This window comes from Eptatretus burgeri, chromosome 8, assembly GCF_056783735.1.
Source record: "Eptatretus burgeri isolate ZD-2024b chromosome 8, Ebu_testis_v1, whole genome shotgun sequence".
Taxonomy (NCBI): domain Eukaryota; kingdom Metazoa; phylum Chordata; class Myxini; order Myxiniformes; family Myxinidae; genus Eptatretus; species Eptatretus burgeri.
Window position 1 is genome coordinate 80,721,759 of NC_140968.1, and position 22,608 is coordinate 80,744,366.

The following is a 22,608-nucleotide window of genomic DNA, read 5'->3' on the forward strand; positions in this document are numbered from 1 at the left end:
ATCTTGCATCGTGGAATGAGTAGTTGGTTTTGAACACCCGAGTAAAGAAGAATCACTGAATCGTCGAGGTCAGCGAGAACACCGCTCGGTTATCCCTGTAGCACGGAACGAACCGCTTAAGCGGTTCGTGTCCTAAGCCGACCTGCGGCGTGGTGCAACGTCACGATAGGTTACCCGCGCGGGTATTTAGGTATATCGACATTCGGCGATTCACCCTATTTCGCACGGGTTGAATGCGGACTGGATTGTGGTGAGGTTAAACCCCCCCACCCGTGACTGGCTCCTGGCGCTAGTTCCAAGGAGGGTCACGACTGAATTGTCCGACCGGTGGGCGACGCGGTCACGATTAGAGTTACGTGGCCGATCGCACGCCGGCTGGGCGCGAATTCGTAACAATATATATTGTTGTGGTTGACCAAATTCGCAAACCACCATTCAGTTCCCTTAGGTGAGATATCTCGGTAAGTATATGTGTAGTTAGGCCCAAACCCGTTGTCTAGAGGGAATAAATGTCATTCATGCGTGCTGCGACTCTTCAGGATAGCCGTTTTTCTTTTACTATCTTTATTTTGGACCAACCGCCATTATTACCACCACCAACCACGTCTCAACAGCCATCACAACAACAACCACCAACCACAACGCCGCTTCACCACAACCGCCACGACCTTTACCGTCACAACTCGCCACCATCGCATCACCGTCATCTCGCGCCACTCGTGGGCACCGATGCTGGACTCGTGTAGAGCGCGCACCGAGCAGCGTGTTCAAAAGCATCGCGGACTTTCCGCAGAAAAACGGATCAAAAACGACTCACGCCCACTTTTGTTCCGTCTAATCGGTGAGCGAGGGGCGATTTGGCCCCGCCTCCAGGGCGTTGGAGGGCGGTCGGTATATGCAAATTCATGGATCAAAAAGCATTCACGCCCACTTTTCCTCGGGCCAATGGGGAGCGAGGTGAAAGGTCGGAGGCAGAGGGTCAAAGATGAAGGAGCGAGGCCACGGGGGATATAAGGGGCCGCGTTCGTCAGTCGATGCAGTTCAGTTCGCAGGAGGAAGAGTTGAGTTCGCAGGAGGAAGAGTTCGGAGTTGGAAGTGGAGAAGAAAGCAGTTCGCAGTTCGCAGTTCGCAGTTGGGAGTTCGCGGAGTCGGAGTGAAGAGGACGGAGCTGTGGAGAGGCGGCGGCGGCGAAGGCGGACGAGGGGGTGCTCGCGTCGGATTCGGGGAACTGCGGAGAGAAAGGCCGGCGGCGCGACCGAGGTCGTGGTGGAGACGCTCGTCGCGGGACCCGCGATTTTGTGAAATCCTCCTTTCCCCGAGCATCAGCAACCCCCTCCTGTTTCCCCCCGCGCTGAGATAGTGCGACAAAAGGGGGCCCCCTTCCCACCCCCTACCAGACACTGACCGCGAGGCCCGCGGAGTTGAGGCACCACCGCCGCTCCGCGACTCATCATCAGACGGGTAGGCCCGACACGGTCTCGGCCCCAAGGCCCGCCTACCCCCTCATCCTGGAGGGTGGTTCTCTTTTCTTTTGCTTTGGGAATATGTGTTGTCGGCGCCGTCTGTGAAGTAAAATTGTATAAGTGTTGCCGAGTGCCCGGTAGTCGGATAGATCTGCATTGTCGCATTTGCTTTTTGTCTTCTTCTTTTCCATGTGCTTTTGGTGGAATTGTATATGTGTGCTTTCCGTTCATCGCGAAATAAATGTGCTTATTGTTGAACTGTTTTCCCGCTTCGCTTCGTCATTTCTTTCATTGAATCCCCATCTTGCTTCACGTAAAGGGTTGGTCGTGGGCTAAGACGCCCGATAATTAATCGAACCGTCGAGGCCGACGAATAACACCGCTTGGTTATCCCGATAGTACGGAACGGGTCGCTTAAGTGGCCCGTGTCCGAAGTCGACCTGCGGCGAGGTGCGATCGCCCGGTCTACCCTCCGTGTGGGTACTTAGGTAGGTCGAATTTGGCGAGCAACCCTATCCCACGCGGGGGCCGATTGGCTCGATCGCGGTGAGACCGAAAGGTCCACCCGTGACTGGTTCCCTGCGTTAGTCCGAGAGGGTCACGACTGGATTATCCGTCCGGTGGGCGACGTGCCGCGATTCGAGTTACGTGGCCGTTCGCACGCCGGCGGGCGCGAATCCGCGACAATATATATATATATAATCTAATATATAATTTGAAGTTTTTGTTTGTTTGTTTGTCTGCACGTGCTAATCTCCTGAACGGTGAAAGATGAGGAAACCTCTGAAACAAACAATGTCGGGACGGGCCTCGGGAAGTTTAGAGGCAAGGTGAAGAGGCCCCTCGGCCGGGGGGGGGGGGTGTTGCCCCTCACCAACCCCCTTTGGCTATGACTGCCGTGGCCAAATCGGGAACTAATACTGGGCTCGCGTCAGACCTACATACAGAAGATTACAACGGGCAACGCCGGGTGCTTTCACCTTGTATACAAGTATGTATATATATATATATATATATATATATATATATATATATATATATATATATATATATATATATATATATATATATATATATATCGTATCACCGACTGATATGAAAGATCGAAACCTTCTGGGTGATGTAGAAAGCTGATATGTTGTGTCAACGGACATCAAAGCCGATACACCAGAATTTTTTTTTTTAATGGGACCACTGGACCTGTCTGTAGCTTATCTGGGACGTGGCCTAATGTCATCCAAATTTTGTAGAATTCTGACTGGTGGGGTCTGGTGAGGAAGATTTTTGAAGGAATTTACGTGTTTTAGCCAAAATTTTACCAAGTCTACCATTTTGAGACACTTCCGGTCATGTGATTGGCATGACCTCCGCAATTTATCATGAACCTGTCCTCATGCTGTAACCCAAATTTGGTAGTATACTGATGGGTGGGTCTGGAGAAGAAGACATTTAAAGGAATTCATGCGATTTTTCCCAAAAGTTGACCAAGTTTTAGTTGACCAAGATCAATTTTTCCAAAATATTTTAGCACATTTCTGGTCACGTGATCCGCATGACTTTCGCAATATAATTAACATCCCTACCCAAGCCTCATGTTGCAACCTAAATTTGGTAGCACTGACTGGTGGGTCAAAAGATTTTGGAAGGAATTTGAGTGACCACTATTTTGACACACTTCCTGTCACGTGATCAGCATAGCCTCTGCAACTTAACATGAGGATAGTGCCCCAATGGTGTAAACGAAATTTGGGAGGATTCAGACTGGTGGGTCTGGAGAAGAAGAATTTTGAAGGAATTGACGCGTTTTTCCAAAAAATTGAATAAGTCGGCCATTTTGACACACTTCGTCACATTATCAGAATGACTTCGGGAATTTAACATCCCTACCCTGGCCTGATGTTGTAACCCAAATTTGGTAGCATACTGACAAGTGGATCAGGAGAAGCTTTTGGAAAGAATTTGCGGAACCGTCATTTTGACACTTCCGGTCGTGTGATCCGCATGGCCTCCGCAATTTAACATTATGACCCGTTCTAATGGTGTAACCCTAATTTGGTAGCATTCTGACTGGTGGGTCTGGAGGAGAAGATTTTTGAAGAAAATTACTAAGTTGGCCTTTTTAGCATACTTATAGTCATATGACCGGAACAAGCTTCGCAATTCTCTGTTACCAGTCAAGAGAGGAACGTTGCTGCAAAATTTCAGCCGCATCAGCCCAGCGATTTGGCCTGAGATGTCGAAAAAGGAGACGGACAGCACGCAATGACAATATCTTATCTGGAATTCCAGATCAGCTATAAAATATATATATATATATATATATATATATATATATATATATATATATATATATATATATATATATATATATAGCAACTGTCAGAAAGGATCCAAAAATGAAAAAATATATATGAAAATAAATAAGTGAAAAATCATATGCAGGTGAGCAACCCAAGACAATGGGGAAGCACGCACGGTTCGTATGCTTAAACACAATGTGCACGACGCCTGTAATTTATGACGCTCATTCCAACCACCGACTCACTGACATTAAAGATCGGTACCTTCCGGATAACATGGGCAGCTGAAAGTTTGCGTGTTGATGGACATCAAAGCCGATATACCGGGGGAAAATTTTTAAAAGTACAGAACCATCGGAAAACATCCGTAAATGAAAATATAAATAACACTGGGCAACAACAACAACAACAAAAAAAACTTTTCGGCTGCTACTAAGAGAAATGCAGCTGTTCTTGGCTAAATCTGGGCCACTGATTTCCAATCTAGAGTCAGAATTTATCCAGCTCGTCAGGTTTTCAAACTATGCATGTGTATTAATGATACACAGCATGCTTTATTAAATACTTTATCATTGTAGATCGCCACATGATACATCAAATATCAGTGATTACTAATTACTTTCACGTCATATTTAGATAACAAAGATTGATCTCCATGTATAATGTGCAGTATACAAACCAAGAACATAACACAAGTTGCAGAAAAATAAGTTAATAAAACATTAGAACATGGTAATCCGAGGAAGGGTGTAAACTTGATCGGGAAATCTGCCCCATTGTGAGTGATTCAGAAACAACACTTGAAGTTTACACTCTTCTTTTCAATATAGTCAGTGTAGGCACTGTTCAGACATGTTCAGAAGTGTGTGAGATACTTGCTCTTGCACTTGTAGGAACCAGCAGTGATCTTCCATCATGTGTGGGTTGAACAGGCCTTGATACCGAGTTTCCACGACCAAAATCTCTTGGTGGAACCTTTCACCATGCTCATCGCTTACCTCACCCAGATTAGGTGGGAAGAAATCAAGATGAGAATGCAAGAAGTGCATTTTTAAAAACATCCGACAGCCCATTCGCTGATAGGCCTTGAGCATGTTATCCACTAATTCCACACACTGTTCAACTCTATGGTTCCCAAGAAAGTTCTGCACAACCAACACAAATGCTTCCCATGCTGCAAACTCAAGTGGGTTCAGTTTATTTTTGAACTCGGGATCACACATCAGTTCTCGGATCTGGGGCCTAACGAAAATGCCTACTCTGAGTTTAGCATCAGCTTTCTCTGTGATAAACTTCTCTCTGAGATATTGGAAGCCATTCCCATTGTTATCCAATGCCTTTACAAAGTTTTTCATAAGGCCAAGTTTGATGTAAAGCGGTAGAAGCTCGACTAATTGGGGGTCTATCAATGACTTATGATGCACATTGTACCTGCCAACTATGTGTTCATGACTTTCATTTAAAGTGCATTCCAAAGCTCTTTTTATGAGAAATAATATTCTATAACAGTCACGGTACTATGATTGAAACCAAAAATACAAAAAAATAACAAGCAACTAGAAGGGCACTCGGTGGAGCGCATACCTCCACCACGCAATGTCTGATCCACGAGAACACATCGGGCCCAATACATTTTTGAGATGTCATGCTATATATCGTTTTTGACCCTATCTCTCAATGGTGAAGAATCACTTTTAAAATTCTCGTAGCTGGATCCGGATCCGGATCTTAACCAAAATCTAATCACTTCGTCCTTCTCAGACACCGAACCTGTCCACTCTCATTCTCATCCTTTTCTCATTGTGATCATGTAATTTATTTTGTTTTTTCTACCTCCAGTGTAGAATTACTGTATCGCAATTAAATGTTGAAGAACGTACCAAGTGACTTTACCACGCAATATATGTTTGAAGAAACTTCAAAAAGTGAAACATTTAATTACCTTTGCCACTTACCTCCACCACTCCACCAACATTTAACGACCTCGAATTAAAAAACAGGTTAAACGTGTGTGACAAGGACAAACTGATTAGATTTTGATGAAGATCCGGATCTGACTACTAGATTTTTTTAAGTGATTCTTCATCATATAGAGATAGGGCCAAAAAGGATACATAGCACAATATCTCAAAAAGTTATGGACGAATGCAGATGAAACTTGGTGCACAGGTTAGGTGTTTGACAAGGAAGAATTGCTTTGATTTTGGTGAAGATCCGAATCTGGATTCAGATTGAATAATTTTTTCAGTGAGGTTCATCAATCGAACCGTCTTTCTTCGTTGGGGGAGTGAAGTCCCGGTCCGGAAACGCACGCGGTGGATTTGCCGTTCCCGCGGACGGACAAAGTTTAGGCAGGTAAATGGATTTGGACCGGACGGGTTCTCCACGCGATCGTGTGTGTTAAGCTCCAACGGGCAAAGCACATGTGTTCGCGTGGGGAACCCCTCGAGACGTGGGGCTTGTTTTTTTTATGCGCACGGTGACGCCATGGCTGCACGTGGGGTTGGAATCCGGCAGGAGGGGTATCTCTGCCGGATGGTCCCGTCCAAGGAGGGACGAGGAACACGTGCAGCTGCATGACGTCACGGGCAGGTGCAAAGTGCGCGAGCTCTGAGTTGCCGCGCAGGTGCTGCGCATGGAAAAAAAAAAAAAAAAAGCAAGCCTCACTTTCGGGTGTACAGGATTCCTGGGCAAGGGGTGAAAGACCCCCTTACACCCTGGGCACAGGATGGAAACTAGTTAGGGGGAAGGGTTAGCTTAGCTAGACCGACTTCATGGGGCAGGGGTAAGTCCTCATGGAGTCCGTGGAATGGATTAGTTAGAGGGATTGTAGCCAGATTTAGGATGGGAAATAAAATGAATTTATGATTTGGAGACAGTGACAGACTTGTGAATGTGTAGAGGGGACGTAGTTTAGCTACGTAGTGTTAAAAGGAACGTGCTGTAGTTTAAGGGACGACGTGGGAGCACGAGTTAGTTAGGGGAGGTAGTTAGAAGGATGGCAGAGTTCAGTGGTGTGTGTGTTGAAGAGTTGGTGAGTTGTGAGGTGAGTACTTGTTGAGTGAGTGAGGCCAGCGGGTCTGTGTGAGTGGAGTGAATGGGGAATGCATGGTGCGATGAGTGATTGGGGGGAGGAGTGACTCCCGCCCAAGGGACCCCGGGGTCAGAGTAAAGTGAGTTAGCTGGGTTAGTCAAATTGAAAAATGGAGGTCGTTTTGTTGTTGGTGGGAAAGTAGGCTCGAGACCCATTTGGAGGGGTGCAGGAGCCCTGTTGACGGGCTTGGGAGCGTGGCTGCAAAAGGTGAGTATCGCTGAGTGGGTACTCCGGGCACCAGGCTAGTCGGCCGCGGTAGGCCATGGGCCCATGGGGGGCCGGGATGGAGTAGTGGGCACGGGTGCGCCTGCTTGGTGCGGGGGCCCAGGGCGCCATTAGCCGCGTGGGCAGTGTTGTGGGCACGGGTGACCCTCGGAAAGGGGCCCGGGAGGCCGGCCTGCCACGTGTGCGTTTCAGGGGAGGTGCCATGGGGGGCACTCCCCGGTGTTAGGGAGCTGGTAGGCTCGGAGGCAGTGTAGTGCCCAGGGGTGCCATAGCGGGAGATTCGGCAGAGGGTCGTGCCTGCCAAAGGGAGCCACGTGTCCCAGCCAGGAGACCGTGTGAGGGCACGGAGAGAAAATTGGGGGGCGAGGCCCGAAATTGTAAGGACACCAACACAGGCGACGGGAATCTGGGTTGTTAGAACCAATAGTTTAAGCGAGAGGCGCTTGTTGAAAGCCCCGGGGTAGTTTAACAGTTAAATGGTTAGGGTAGATTAGGAGATGTACCCCTCCGCACCATCCATCCCCTCGCTGTCGTTGTGGGCCGCTGGACCCACTTTGGTTAAAGATCGCCGAACTCTGGGGAGGCCATTCTGAGGCTTCGTTGGGCCTCGACACAGGACGTTAGCTCTCCCTTGTTCCCCTCTGGGAAGGGAACGTAGGGGTTGGGAGTAGGCTAGGTGACAGAATAGGTTAGCCGAACAAGGACGATAAAGGGGGTTAGGGGACGATTTATAGTGGGGAAGTAAAAATAAAAACAATAAAAAAATAAGTTGGGGCTAAATTGGGGTTTGACAAATTAAGGGAGTGGGTATGTACAGTGACAGGCAAAGGCGATAGGTTGGGAGGGAGACAGGTAGGTAGGTCCGAGCCCGCCCTCCAAGTGGCCAGCACCACCGCACTCCCTCCACCAACCTCCACTGAACGGCAAGAGCTGGCCAACTTCATCGGCTGGCCGTGTTTTGCTTCAAGGCGGAGGCCGGCCAACTTCGTCTGCAGCTGCTGTGCTGCAAGGCCTGTGCCGGCTGGATCGTCTGCAGCTGCTGTGCTGCAAGGCCTGTGCCGGCCAGTTCATCTGCTGGCTGTTTTTTCTTCAAGGCCTGTGCCGGCCAGTTCATCTGCTGGCTGTTTTTTCTTCAAGGCCTGTGCCGGCCAGTTCATCTGCGGGCTGTGTTTGCCTGCTGCCTTTGCCATGCCATGCCCACTGCCCCTGTTAACCAGCCCCATTCAATTTTTGCTTTGCCCAACCCCCCCCTGTTCATTTCCATGTGCGCCAGGATCAAGGCAACAGTTTGCAAGCTGCGAGAACTGCCCTGTTGGCAGCTACAACACGGGCCTGCAGTGGCAGCCCGTGCACCGTGTTTGTGTTCATGCATCCATTCGTTGTGCTCATTGCGTGTGCCACTTGAGCTGGCACGGAGACTGCGTTTGTGCAGCCCATGCACCGTTGTGGTTCACTGCGTTCAGTTCAAAAGGGAAGGCCTTGGACTGCGTGTGAGCAGCCAGCCACGTTCCCTGTCACCTGCATTGTTTTGAGTCAGAGACTGCATGCGGGCAGCCTGGCTCCCTGCTAACTGCTTTCTTTTTGCAGAGTTCAGTGATCCTGGGCCATGGTTTAGTGTAAAATTTGTAAGTTAAGGTTAAGATGTACTGTAAATATGAGTGCGCCCCCGGCATGTTTGTCTTAGCGCCGGCAATTTTATTTAAGTCGTCCGTATGAGTGAGTTTGTTTAGATAGTTACGCAGCCCTCAGGTTATTTATTTTGGGGACACGAATACCATGAATGTCGCACTCAGGGATCCGTAGGTAAAATGTACTAGGGGAAAACTACACATGATGGCACACGAAAATTTGACGACTCGGGACGAGTCTGTAAAAAGGGAAGGGGGTAGTGTTGTGGTTACCAGATTCGCAAACCACCATTCAGGTCCCTTAGGTGAGGTATCTCGGTAAGTGCATGTGTAGTTAGGCCCAAACCCGTTGTCTAGTGGGAATACATGTCATTTATGCGTGCTGCGACTCTTCAGGATAGCCGTTTTTCTTTTACTATCTTTATTTTGGACCAACCGCCATGATTACAACCACAACCACCGCTTCACCACAACCGCCACGACCTTCCCGTCACACCTCGCCACCGTAGCATCGCCACCGTTCTTGCCCCGCTGTGGGTACCGGTGTTGGATTCGTGCAGGGCGCACGTTGAACAGCGTGTACAAAATCACGGATTTTGTGCTTCAAAAACGGATCAAAAACGACACACGCCCACTTTTTGCCGTCCAATCGGTGAGCGAGGGGCGATTTGGCCCCGCCTCCAGAACGATCGATATATGCAAATTTGTGGATCAAAAAGCCTTCACGCCCACTTTTTCTCGGGCCAATGGGGAGCGAGGTGAAAGGTCGAAGGGAGGGGGTCAAAGGCGAAGCTACGGGGGGGATAAAAGGACGGTGTTCGTCAGTCAAGAAAACGAGAAAGAGTCAGAGGGTGTGGAAGTCTGGAGCCCGAAGCCTGCAGTAGCTGGAGAAGCTGAAGAGAGTCGAACGAGGAGAGCCCAGAGAAGAGTCCAGGGTGGAGAGTCCAGAGGCGGAGAGGCGGCAGCAGCGAAGGCAGACGAGGGGGTGCTCGCGTCGGTGCCAGGAGCTGCACGCCCGAGGGAGGCCGGCAGCGCGACCTGGCCGAGGTGGAGACGCACACCAGGGATAATAAAGATCCTCTATACCCCGAGCATCAGCAACCCCCTCCTGTTTCCCCCCGCGCTGAGATAGTGCGACCAAGGGGGCCCCTTTTTCCCACCCCCTGCCAGGCACTGTCCGCGAGGCCCGCGGAGTGCGGCGCCATCGCCGCTCCGCGTCTCATCACCAGACGGGTAGGCGCGACCCGGTCTCGGCCTCAGGCCTGCCTCATTCTTGGGGGATTTCTTTTCCTTGGTTTTGGGTATGTGTTGTCGGCGCCGTCTGTGAAGTAGAATTGTATAAGTGTTGCCGTGTGCTCGGTAGTCGGTATTAGCTCTGCATTGTTTTCGCTTTTATATTTGCTTTTTGTGTAAATGGAATTGTGTTTTTTCTGTGTGCATTTGGTGGAATTGTATTTGTGTGCTTTCCGTTCGTCGCGAATAAATGTGCTTTATTGTTGAACTGTTCTCCCGCTTCGCTTCGCCTTTTCCTCCATTGAATCCCCATCTTGCTTCACGTAAAGGGTTGGTAGTGGGCTGAATACGCCCGATAATTAATCGAACCGTCGAGGTCGACGATAACACCGCTCGGTTATTCTGATAGTACGGAACGGGTCGCTGAAGTGGCCCGTGTCCGAAGTCGACCTGCGGCGAGGTGCGATCGCCCGGTCTACCCTCCGCGTGGGTACTTAGGTAGTTCGAATTTGGCGAGCAACCCTATCCCACGCGGGGGCTGATTGGCTCGATCGCGGTGAGACCGAAAGGTCCACCCGTGACTGGTTCCCGGCGTTAGTCCGAGAGGGTCACGACTGGATTGTCCGTCCGGTGGGCGACGTGCCGCGATTCGAGTTACGTGGCCGTCGCACGCCGGCGGGCGCGAATCCGCAACAATATTATATTATAACCGCACTAGAAATCGAAGTGTCAAAATCACAGTCATACCGAAGGGAAAAAAAAATAATAAAAAAAAACAGGGAGTCTGGAACACTGACGCTAACCATTACCTCGACATGTTTCGACTTATGAGTAACCTACAAGTAACGTGTGTCGACGTGTGTCAACGATCGCGTAACTTGCCTACAAGTTATGGCCAGCGTATGCGGAACGTGTGAGTCACACGCTGGCATACGTCGAAAAATTTCAAGCATGGAAAATTTGTCCAACAGCTCGGCGTACTACGAAGTATGCTAGCGTACTGCAACGTATGCCAGCGTGCTCTTAAAGTATACAAAAACTTACCCAGAACGTATTCGACGTGTGCCAGCGTTTTAGCCAAATTTTTCATACGTCAGGCATACGCTGGCTAAATCGTCAAGGTGTGACAGGGCCTTAATGGGGAACGCGGCTGAGGTTCTCTTCCCCATCGGCCACGCCTACGCAGCAATGTGTCCTGTCATTGGTTGGTAAATAAATGGCCATAACTTGGGAAGCACTTGTCCGATTAATATCAAACCTTGAAAAGGCACATCCTCAGGTCCCCAGCAATACACCTGGCAAGTTTCAATTTGATCGGACCAGTGGTTGTCGAGAAACAGCGGTCACGGACACAAACACACACATACACACCACAGAGATTGCTGGAATTATAGATGGATGCAGTATTTGGTGACAGTGTGAATATTGTAGAGCACTGGCTTAAGCACTCCAACAAAACGTTTTTTTATTTATTTTTTGTATACCTTGTCGAGGTTCGTATGAGAGCTAACACACAACACACATCAAGGGGGGGATGAGACAGGAGGGGAGGGTGTGGGATGGACAAAACAGTGGGGAACAGACACATTAGGAGATCTGTGGAAGGGAGAGGGATGGGACGGGGAACATGGGGAATAGAAGATGGACATTACAGGGACTTTCAGGAAGGAAAGCAGGGAATTTGAAGGAGGTGGGCTTGGATGGATTATCGGGGGTAGAAAAGATCGAGGATTTGGATGGGGGATGATAAGAGGTGGTGGTGAACAGCTGGTTTGAAGGCCTGGAGGGAGGAATGGGAATGAATAGAGTGAGGGAGTTTATTCCAAAGGCGGGAAAAAAAGAGGACTGAAAGAGTGAAGGTGAGCAGTGATTCGTGATTTTGGTAGTTTTACCAGAAGGGCGTTGTTGGCGGACCTTGAGCGCCCTGCGGAAATGTGGTGGGGACAAATCGCAGAGAGAGCAGGGGGGCGAGGCTGGAGAGGAGACGGTAGAAGACAGAAAGACCACCGACCAACCTGCGGTGATTGAGTGAGAGGCCCAAAGACTCAGCCTCATTGCAGGAGATGTCAATGATCCGAAATGCCTTGGTTTCTACAGCGTGAAGCCGAGAAAGGTGGGAGCCAGGAGCACCAGCCCAGAGGGGAGAGCAGTACTCCATCAGGCTGCGGACAAAATCTTTGTAAGTGGTCAGGAGCTCAGGTGGGCCGAGGAAGGACTATGCACGACGGAGGTTTCCCAGTCGGCGACTGGCTTTGGAGGCGAGGTTTGAAATGTGGCTTTCCCAGGAAAGGTCATGGCAGATAGTGAGACCCAGAAGCTTGAAAGAAAGGACTTCTTCCAGAGGATTGTTGAAAAAGTGGATGGGGGGGGGGGGTTCTAAACGGTCCTTTCGAAGAGACATAGTGAGAGTGTGAGATTTGTCCGGATTGAAAGACATGTTCCACGTGTTGGACCAGTTTGTGATTTTATCCAGATCAGCAGTGAGCGAAGAAGCTGCTGCTTGCCGGTCTGAGGGATGACCGATGGTACGGCAGAGGGTGGAGTCATCAGCAAAGAGATATAGAGGATTTTCCAGAGAGTCGGAGAGGAACTCCAGCCTGGACAGGAAGAGGGGATGAAAGAACTCCATTTTGGGCCACACGTTGACTGTGGCAGGAGAGCAAGTTTCTTTGAAAGAATTCCCAGGATGAGTTGATGTTGGAGAAAGTAGATACAAGAGACCAGTCTATAAGTTTGAGGGCTGCTTGGAGACCCTGCCAGTCGATAAAAAAAGGCTCCCTTCTACACAATTAGCAATCACTGAACATCATATTCAACATATTCACCTCCCGGAGATGCCCGAATTGGACAAACAAACACTTTTCTTGGAGTCATAAGTGGTTGTAAGTTCGATTCCAGAGCTTACATTTTGTAATTCTCCTTAATTTAAGAGATACTTGTGGTGATCACTTGTGTGGAAATGAACTAAAGCAACGAACGCTGATGTCTCCGAGCATTTATAAGCATTGCAATGTACCCAGGGATTTGATAATATGAGTGATGAAAGTCGATTAAAAAATAATAATAATAAATAAATAAAAATTAAAATAATCTTTATCGTTAAGAAATCGTTGCAGCCTCTTCCAAGTCAAGGTAAGTTTGAGCAGGCCAAAAAAACATGGCAGAGATCTCCTGATGAAGGATATAATTAAATAAGGCTGTTAATCATCTTTAAAAGGGGTGTTTTAATTAACCCAATCACCCAATTTTCAGTTATGCACTTCCGGGGAGTTTTCTTAGTATGCAAGGAAAGTTTCAGGCTGCTCAATTTTATGGTTTTGGAGTTATGGAGGAGACACACTGACATTTATTGGTATAGATTGTTATTAAAAATAAATAAAAATAAAAAAAAACACTTCCATATACCACCGTTGAGGCAGAGTTTGCAACTCACAGTCTATAATTCCAATAGAAAAGACAATTACTCCTTGATATAAATGTTTTTCGAGTTTTTTTATCCTCAAAAATATCGGGTCGTGAACAGTCATGTTAAAAGATTGGCCTTACAAACCCCCCTCAAATCGCCCGTATGAAAAGGGACAGAAAAATAAACACCGTTTTATAGAGGTAGATGGTCACACATAAACTAAGCACAGGCATCGCAGTATGTCGATTTGCAGAATGTCCCATATTATAACAGTATGTCTATAAAAGTAGGTAGGCCTACTATTGGAGTGTGAGTACATCTCTAAAGCAAGTAGTAATAGAAAGCGAGTACGTTTATTAATCGTACTATTAGAATGTAGTTACAAATGTGAAGGCGCTCTTGCAACATGGATGTGGCAAACCACTTTGGACACCCAAATTATGAATGCATCAAGTCAGTCACTTATTTAGCTTCAGCAAAGATTTTACTCCACTTCAAATCTGGATTGTAGTAACAGCCAGTAATGAAATAAGGTCAAATAAAATAACCCATCATCAGCACCAATCCGAGAATGCATTCCCATTGGAGAATTTGTTTTCAAATATAATATGGAATAGGCAAAGCCTAGAAGCGAACGTAGAATTCTTCTTGCATTCACTTCTGACTTTACATAAAACTTGTTCACAACTGTATACTTGCCAACTATACCGTGGTACATGTAAGCGCTGCACAGCTGATGATTTTGACTCAATTTCCGGTTACTTCGGCCTGGTTTCGGGATCAGCGAACAAATAATGTAAATCACGATTAAAAAATATTTTTTGATGATGCAGGAGATATCTTTATTGAAATTAACTTTGGGGAAAAAATAATTGAATAAATAAATAAATAAACTATCATGTTTGGTCAAGAAAAAAAGAATTAAAAGTTCTGGAAAGAGTTTCAAAATCACTCCCGGTAATGTTAAATACAAAATAAACACTTCCTGTCATGAAAAAAATCACTTTTGGAAAGTATAAAATTAACTTTGGGAAAAAAAATAATTGAATAAATAAATAAACACTTCCAGTCATGATCTCCCAGCATGCATCATTCCCCATGACAAAAACCGGAAACAAACAAAAAAAAAAACAGAAACAAAAAAAAAAACGGAAGCAAAATGGTCATAAGCAACCACACGGATTCACAATTGCCAGGGTATTGTGTTTTTTGTTGTTTCCTATTCTCTCATGTGCGCGCGTTAAGTAATATTTACAAGATAGAAATAAAACCCAATCGTGTTTATACACCGCACAGCGTTTAACAACAACCGGAAGCAAAAGGTCATAGCGAACAACACGGATTTGAAATAGCCAGGGGTATTGTGTTGTTGTTGTTGTTTCCTATTGTCTCACGTGTACGCGTTAAGTATGAAGCTCACTGCGTTCGCTATAATCCACTTTAAAAAAATTATTCGGCTCAGGACTCGAAAAGAGAAAGTTCCACAAAATGACAGGGCTTCCATTTTAATAATATATTCCTTGTTCCTCTGTTTGTCGATAACCTTAAGCTTGCACTTTAAGCAATCTTTACAAATGATTACAGTTCAATTGTGTACATGTAATCAACCGATATCAGCCTCAAGTTCTAAATCACAGCAACAATTATCCAGGGAACTTCTTTAAAAGATGGAAGCAAGCATGATAATGTATTCTCTCCAAATATCCTGGGAATGGCCCTTCACTGTCTGTACAGGAGAAGTTCAGGAGATTAAATCCAACAGCCAACTTGTCTGCATTTTCACTTTCCCACCCTCCTCGTCACACCAATTTCAAGTCAGTAACTAGTCAGGCCCGATATATCTATATCTATATTAATATTTCGGCACGCCCCATTCTTTGTTCCACCATCAGATTTTTGTTACTGCATGAAATGAAACAAGCTTTGACATATATAGTAATGATATTATTGTCTTCCTTAAGAGGCACCTCAAAATTAGTTTTGATGATTATGGTAGTTAAACATTTCATGTTCTCCATTTGCAAAATGGGAGGAATTATTGCACAAAAAAGAAATAATAAACCAATGTCACCCACAGGGTGACCCGTATCTTGCCAAAAGGTGACCACGTGTGACTTCTTTAAGGTCACACTGAGGTGAACAGAGCTGCTATCCACCAGGAGCGACTCCTTGAGGAATATCTGCCTACGAGAGATTCCGATGAGAATCGTTCTACAGAGTAACCATGAAAAATATGCGTTTGCCTCATAACGTCACCAAATGACGTCATAATGTCTCAAGCTTGACATATCTAGAAAGCACTCATCGAGGTGTTCAATTTGAGGTACTTCAGGATATGGTTCCTAAAACTTGAAAATTTGACCTTGGGGTCAAATATGTTTGACCTGAGGCGCTAACCATGAAGGTCAAGGCCAATCGCCACCAAAAATTAATCAGCTGAGTGCCAGACCATGAACTATATTCCCATGAAGTTTGAAGACGAATCGATCAAAATTACTCAAAAAATAAGGGTTTCGTCAACTCCCCTGATTTGCAACAAAGTGACCTTGACCTTCAAAATTTTATGCGCTGAAAGGGACCTCTATAGGTCTCTGATATGCGAAGTTACAAAAATTTCCAATGATAACTGTGCTCTGCAGAAGTTTTTATACGTGATTACAGACCAAAAAAAAAAAAAAAAAACAAAAAAAAAACATACAAGCTGACTCACATATCTTGCAAAAACTTCGTTTTGGCAAGATAAAAATGTTTCCCATTTTTTAGAGGACCACTAAAATGAGTTCGTAAAACCTTTTGTAGAGTATGTTATTATTAATCACTATACGCCATAGTAAATTGCTCATGTTATTGAGCTGTCAATAAGCTATCAATCATAGACATATAAAAACTCACTTGAGTATTCATATCTCTATTTCAATGCGTAATATCAAGCGGTACCTTCATGATGACCTAATAAAACCGGTCTCGATGTCCGTCCGTCCGTATATCTGTTCACAATCAAACCGATCGTGATGCATTTTAAGGCTTTCAGAGAGCTTTGGAGAGATGACCTTCACTCCCGCACGGAGATGTTTTTATTATCCCTACTGCACTTCATTAGAACATAGATCGTGGATGGATGCGCAGATCCCAGGAGAACAACTATAGCTGTACAGAACAATTCATATTATCGGTGGATAAAAATGATATTTAATTGATATTATAATAATTTGTTTATTTAAAATATCTTCAAATTTTGTGAGTTTTTAGTTTGTTGTGAAATATTAGGTCCTCAGGTCTCCGCATAGTGGCGTACAGGCTTAAGTCGTACTTCTGTTTACTACCGTAGAAAATCACAGAACCATCCGATCGACATGCTGTTAACAGTTTCAGAATCAGCTAAAATCTACAAGATATGAATATGTACACGAAACTGATCCAACCTTTTGGATCACTTTAAAGTAGGGTGCCCTGTAATTTTAATGCGCTCGATGGATCCTCTGGAACTCACGAAGGGTACACGTTGTGTAGTCACTAAACTACGTGGTAATGTCATCGAAGTGGAGCTACTGCGGGACAGTCGAAGGGGAAAACCTGAATGATAATCAATGGATAAAAATGATATAATATATTGTTTAAAATACATTCATGCTATCTGTCTTTTACCATATGTTGCCAGTGACGCCCATCCAAGACGGGCACCTTTACTAATATATATATATATATATATATATATATATATATATATATATATATATATATGTATATGTATATGTATATGTATATGTATATATGTATATATGTATATATGTATATATGTATATATGTATATATGTATATATGTATATATATTATATATGTATATATGTATATATATATATATATATATATATAGCAGAAGATGAAACTCTCAACACTACCAGTGGTGTTTTACTCCTCCACCACCATCACCACCATCCAGTCTCATCACCCCCCCCCCCCCACCTTTGGACTTAACTATGACATGCGTATATCAAAGGTAAAAGGTGGTGAAACATTCAACAGTTGATGTTTTAATCAAGCAAGCACATGACACAAAAGAACATCACAAATTCACGCAAACCTATAGGACGGAGACAATGGAACAGGAATCAATACCTGGGAAAGAAAGACACAATGTGCAGAAACAGGGAAAGAGGATGGAATAGAACATGGGAACATGCACTTTTGGACTGAAAAAAATGTAAGCACAGAAAGCACAGAATTGATCGAAAAATGTGTTCATAGTTCGTTTCACAGAAGGAAAACTCCAATTCACTATCAGACGAGTGAAACAAGTTAACTTGTTTCGGCTTTTTAAATTTTATTATTTCAAAGTTGAAGTTGCATAGTTCCAATAGCCACAGTGGTATGCAAACAAAAGGATCAAAAAATAAAAGAAAATCAAAATCAGATCGACTATTTAGCTGCATTGCAAATGGTATGGAGGCTGCATTTTCCTAAAGGAATTAATAGCTAGACTTCAAAAGCATTGCAAGTACAAAACATTACATTGAAAGACCACATACTCATTCAGTAATCTCCATCAGAGTAAAGCAAAATTCAGTGCATTTTCAGGACTCGTGGTAACCGCTCCTCCAGGGAGCAAAATATGGTGTCAGTGAATCACTTTCATAATGCCACGTCAGTCATCATTTGCCCACCCTTATATTAATACCCTCCATGTCTCCGGCAGGGTTAGCTGGTCAAAACCATTTGCACTGGAAAAATTCCAAGTCGTCTCCCCAACCCTGCATGCAAAACGGCTCTATAAAGTTCAGACGTGTGTGTGTGTGTGTGTGTGTGTGTGTGTGTGTGTGTGTGTGTGTGTGTGTGTGTGTGTGTGTGTGTGTGTGTGTGTGTGTGTATGTGTGTGTGTGTGTGTGTGTACGCATCCACATACAGAGGATCACTGAATTTTAGTATGAAGGTTCTACACACCAAGCTACAACAGCAAGTTGCCATGTTGCTGCCTCATCATTACCTTAAGTATCACTTCCAGTATACAATATCTTTTACAGTAAAGAAGCTCATGGAAATGAGGTTAGGAGAGGCCAGGAAATCATTTGGATTTTAACTGAAAAGCAAGCCTCAGAGTCAGCAGATAATGGAGGCAGTAGAATTAATGGGAAGAATGTATTAGAGAAAGAAACTATGCAAGAAAGAGAATGGGTAAAGAACTAAAGAGTCAAACTTCATAGTTTTAACACTGACCTCAGTCTACAACTGTGGCACAATAATGAGTTTTTCAATGACTGGGGCTGATAGACTAAAGGATAGCAAATATATCCTGAAAATACAAAGAAAGGAGGAAAAAAAACCCCCAGTAATCACACCAGACTCTATGGAAATGGTTACAGCGTCCGCTCCGAGTCTGGGGAGGTCGGTGGTTCAAACCCCGTCGTAGTCATAGAAAAGACTTTAAAAATGGTATGTGCTGCATTCTTGCTTAACGTTCGGAACTAAAAACGAAAAAATAAAAAATAAAATTTTTAAAAAACAAAAAACAAACAAAAAAAAACATCGGTTGGCAACCTTAGTGCAGGCTTGACAGGCCTAAGCCACAAGGCCACCTCCAATGTTAAAGTTCCTTAGAAGGGAACTCGTATTATTAACTTGTCTGAAATGAGACAGGAGATTTCTGGGCTGCAGGATGAAAGCAAGAATTTTGAAAGCATTCGATTAAAAATTCGTCTCGGACAATTAATGCATGAAGCACCGGACCAACAAAAGAAGGGAAACACCGTGGTGCGCTTGTGTATACAAGCACAACAAAAGCGATGTAAACAAACTGAGATGGAGGAAGTATGAAGAGTAAAGAATACCAAGTTGACACTTGGTGTAAACTGCCAGCTTGGTGATGTGGACAGGCCAAGACAAGTCTAACTGAAGGAGAGTGAGAGCTCTCTAGAATTGGAACTGCAGAAATGGAAATGATCAACGGAAGTTGACGGGTAAATTAAAAGCCATGTTCCACGTGTTGGACCGTGAAGAACAAATCCAGCCAAAATGAGTGGTTAGTGAACCAGAAGCGATTATGTTGTTGTCCCAATTAAGGATGATGCAACAATGTCGCTATTAATGAGGAGAAATGAGGGGTTTTTCACGGTGGCAGAGGCAATTTGTATGAACAAAGCAAAATAATGAGCTCAGGACACTTCCTTGATGAATATAAACACAAGTTGGGGAGGTGATGAAAAATGACAATTGAGTACAGCCCCCTGTAGTAGCAGAGAAATTGTACAACCAAAAGTGTAGAAAGCCAGGAATATCAGTTAAAATTAAAAAAAAATCTTTATCCCCAACCCCCAGAGTCAAATTGAAGAGTAGAATGACCGAAGGTAAAAAGGTTGTCATACTGACTGGGGGAAGGTGAGGAGCACGCGAATAGAGAATGAATGTTTGAATGAACCAAATGAAGGAGCGGAATGCCTGACTGCCTCCTTAGTGGGTTAACGGGAATAAAATAATCAATGGCATGTATGGAAAACAACATGAGATTATAATGCACTGACTGCCTCCTTGGAGCTTTAAAGGTAAGACAAGGATTGGACTGCTTTAAGAAGGCTGTTACTTTTGGAGACGGCTCATCGAGTTTTGTGAAAAGCTTCGGATAATTCAGAAACAATGGGCGACAAAACTATCAATCATATATACCGATAAGCATAATCACATGACTGGTAAAGTACATTTTGTCCGACAAACAGAAGAAAGAGGCCAATAACGACAGCAAAATAATGCTTTGGGAGTAAATATATCCCAAGACTTCAAGTATCCGGAGGGAGTTACTGGGAACTTTATTCCTAAATAAAACGGAAAACTGCATTTGGAACATTTCCTTTGAAGGTAATCAAAGTCACATCGGAGGGGCAAAAGTACCGGCATTTCAGCCGTCGAGAGTACCTTTGGTGTCCTTCGGCACAATGCACCATCAGTGCTGATTCTCATCATTGTAACGCAACATTCTCCCATGATGACATGAAGGTTCAAGTGTCAAAATGCCAGCCACTTTGACCTCTTTCTCACGTCAACATGCTTGAAACTTTTCAACCCTTCGATTAAACAAATTCAGGCCTTTTTCAAACGCCTTTCAGTGACAATTTCTCTTTTACTGATAACGACGGGTTGTGAAATGTTAAGACTTTTTGGACAATCTCTCTGGTGTTAAAATGTTTGCAACGGGTATTGTCAGTCGAGTGGTCGGCAAGGCTTATCAAAAATTTCCGATTAATAAATTAGCAATTCGAATCACTAATGCAGCACGTACTCTCCCATTAAAGATTCTCCTTAATGGTGGAGTAGGTCTTGCAGAAGCAGTCTTACAGCAAGGATACATGGAATCGTTTTTCATTTCTTTCCCAGCAAAGTTGGAATTAAAACCAACAACCATAAGATTAAAATACAAATATTCAGCCCAACAAAACAAACCCCAAACCCTCATTGGCAACATAAGGAACTGATAATTTTGAAGGTCAGACTTTTGACAAGTCAGTTTGATGCAAACTGATGCCACGCTGGCAATCTTCAGCATAGAGCGGGAAAGTTGCCATTGACAATTAATCTCCAGTGAAGTGTGCACAATTTAAAAAAAAACAATAAAAAAAAATTTAAAAAAAACATAGGATGAAGTAGATGGCATGCCATTGCAAATCCCTACACTTCCCACCTAAAACAAAGTTAAAAGATGGCAAAAGGTTCCACCAGGAATAACCAAACATTAAATTTTGAGTTAAAAAATATTTTCCGCTTTGAGCACCCTGACCCAAAGGCCCCACCCCCTGGATCATGATGATTCATGGGTAAAATCCCAAAAAATAAAAAATAAAAATTGTTGAATAGTTCATGCATCTTCCAATGTTGATTGCATATACAAAGCTTCATTCAAAATTTTTTTTAATGTGCCCACAATTGCATTTTTAAATGTTTGACCTTTTGACCCGACCCCAGGGGTCAAAAGGTCAAAAACATGACACTGCTCTTGCACCTTTTTGCCATGTTATCATAACTACCAAGTTTGGTGAATTTCTGCCAAACCATTTAGGAAGAGATAGTGTGACGGACAGACAAGACAGACACACGCGATTACAATATCCCCCTGATTTTTTTTTTTAAGCATGGGGATATATATATATATATATATATATATATATATATATATATATATATATATATATATATATATATATATATATATATATATATATGTTGTTGTTCGTCTTTCGGCTGCTCCCGTTAGGGGTCGCCACAGCGGGTCATCCGTTATGATCCGCATACTGATTTGGCATAGGTTTTATGCCGGATGCCCTTCCTGACGCAACCCTGGTCGCCTCTTATGACACAGGGATAAGGATTGGGTTTCACCATGATTCTGGGCTGCCCTACACCCTCTCATAGCGCGGCCCAGCACAGAGCTCCCGTTCTCAAGCGATCCTCCAACCCAAGCCTCCGAGTAGCCGGATTGCAGGCACACGCCACTACGCCCGGTATATATATATATATATATATATAAATATATATATATATATATATATATATATATATATATATATATATATATATATATATATATATATATATATATATATATATATATATATATATATATATATATATATATATATATATATATATATATATATATATATATATATATATATATATATATATATATATATATATATAGTCATGGTAGAAAATTACGTTTGTAGAAGGCTGTACTGATACAAAGTTGGACAGTGAAGATTGTGATATCATAATAATAATAATTTCTTAGATGAAGAAGGGCACAACAGGGTTCAGGAATACAACTTTTAGCCCTTTGAACCCGAGCGGCCGGTCGACTCGCTTCTATTCAAACCTCCATCGACCCAAGCGGCCAATCTACTGGCCGCCATGTGCTTCCTTTTATTTTTTTTGAAGCAGTGAAGCCACATCAATATTGGGCTATGTCCTTCCTTCCATCCGTACATCAACAATGAAGAAGAACCTTTTTAACCCACAGTTTAATTCTAAAGGTTAATAAAGTGCAATTCTAGAGCAGTGATCTTCACTATCATTTTTGCCAAAAAAAACGTCAGTGTGAGAGCTGCCACACCACCTGCAGGACTCCATAATGGCTGTTATTGGGCCCCGTCCCACATACTCTTTTTTTTTTTGTTGTGGTTAACTGGGCTGCAAGCATAATTGTTTGTGTCGACTGCCATCTACTGATGTAGTTGTGTTACTTTTATGCTTTGTGTTGGAACACTCATTTGAAACCATT

At 44.1% G+C, this 22,608-nt stretch overlaps 1 protein-coding gene across 12 annotated transcripts in view; it reads right to left on the reverse strand.

The window, feature by feature from the left end:
• LOC147022147 (serine/threonine-protein kinase tousled-like 1) overlaps positions 1–22,608 on the reverse strand; it is a 262,868-nt gene that overhangs the window by 200,844 nt on the left and 39,416 nt on the right. The window lies entirely within an intron of this gene.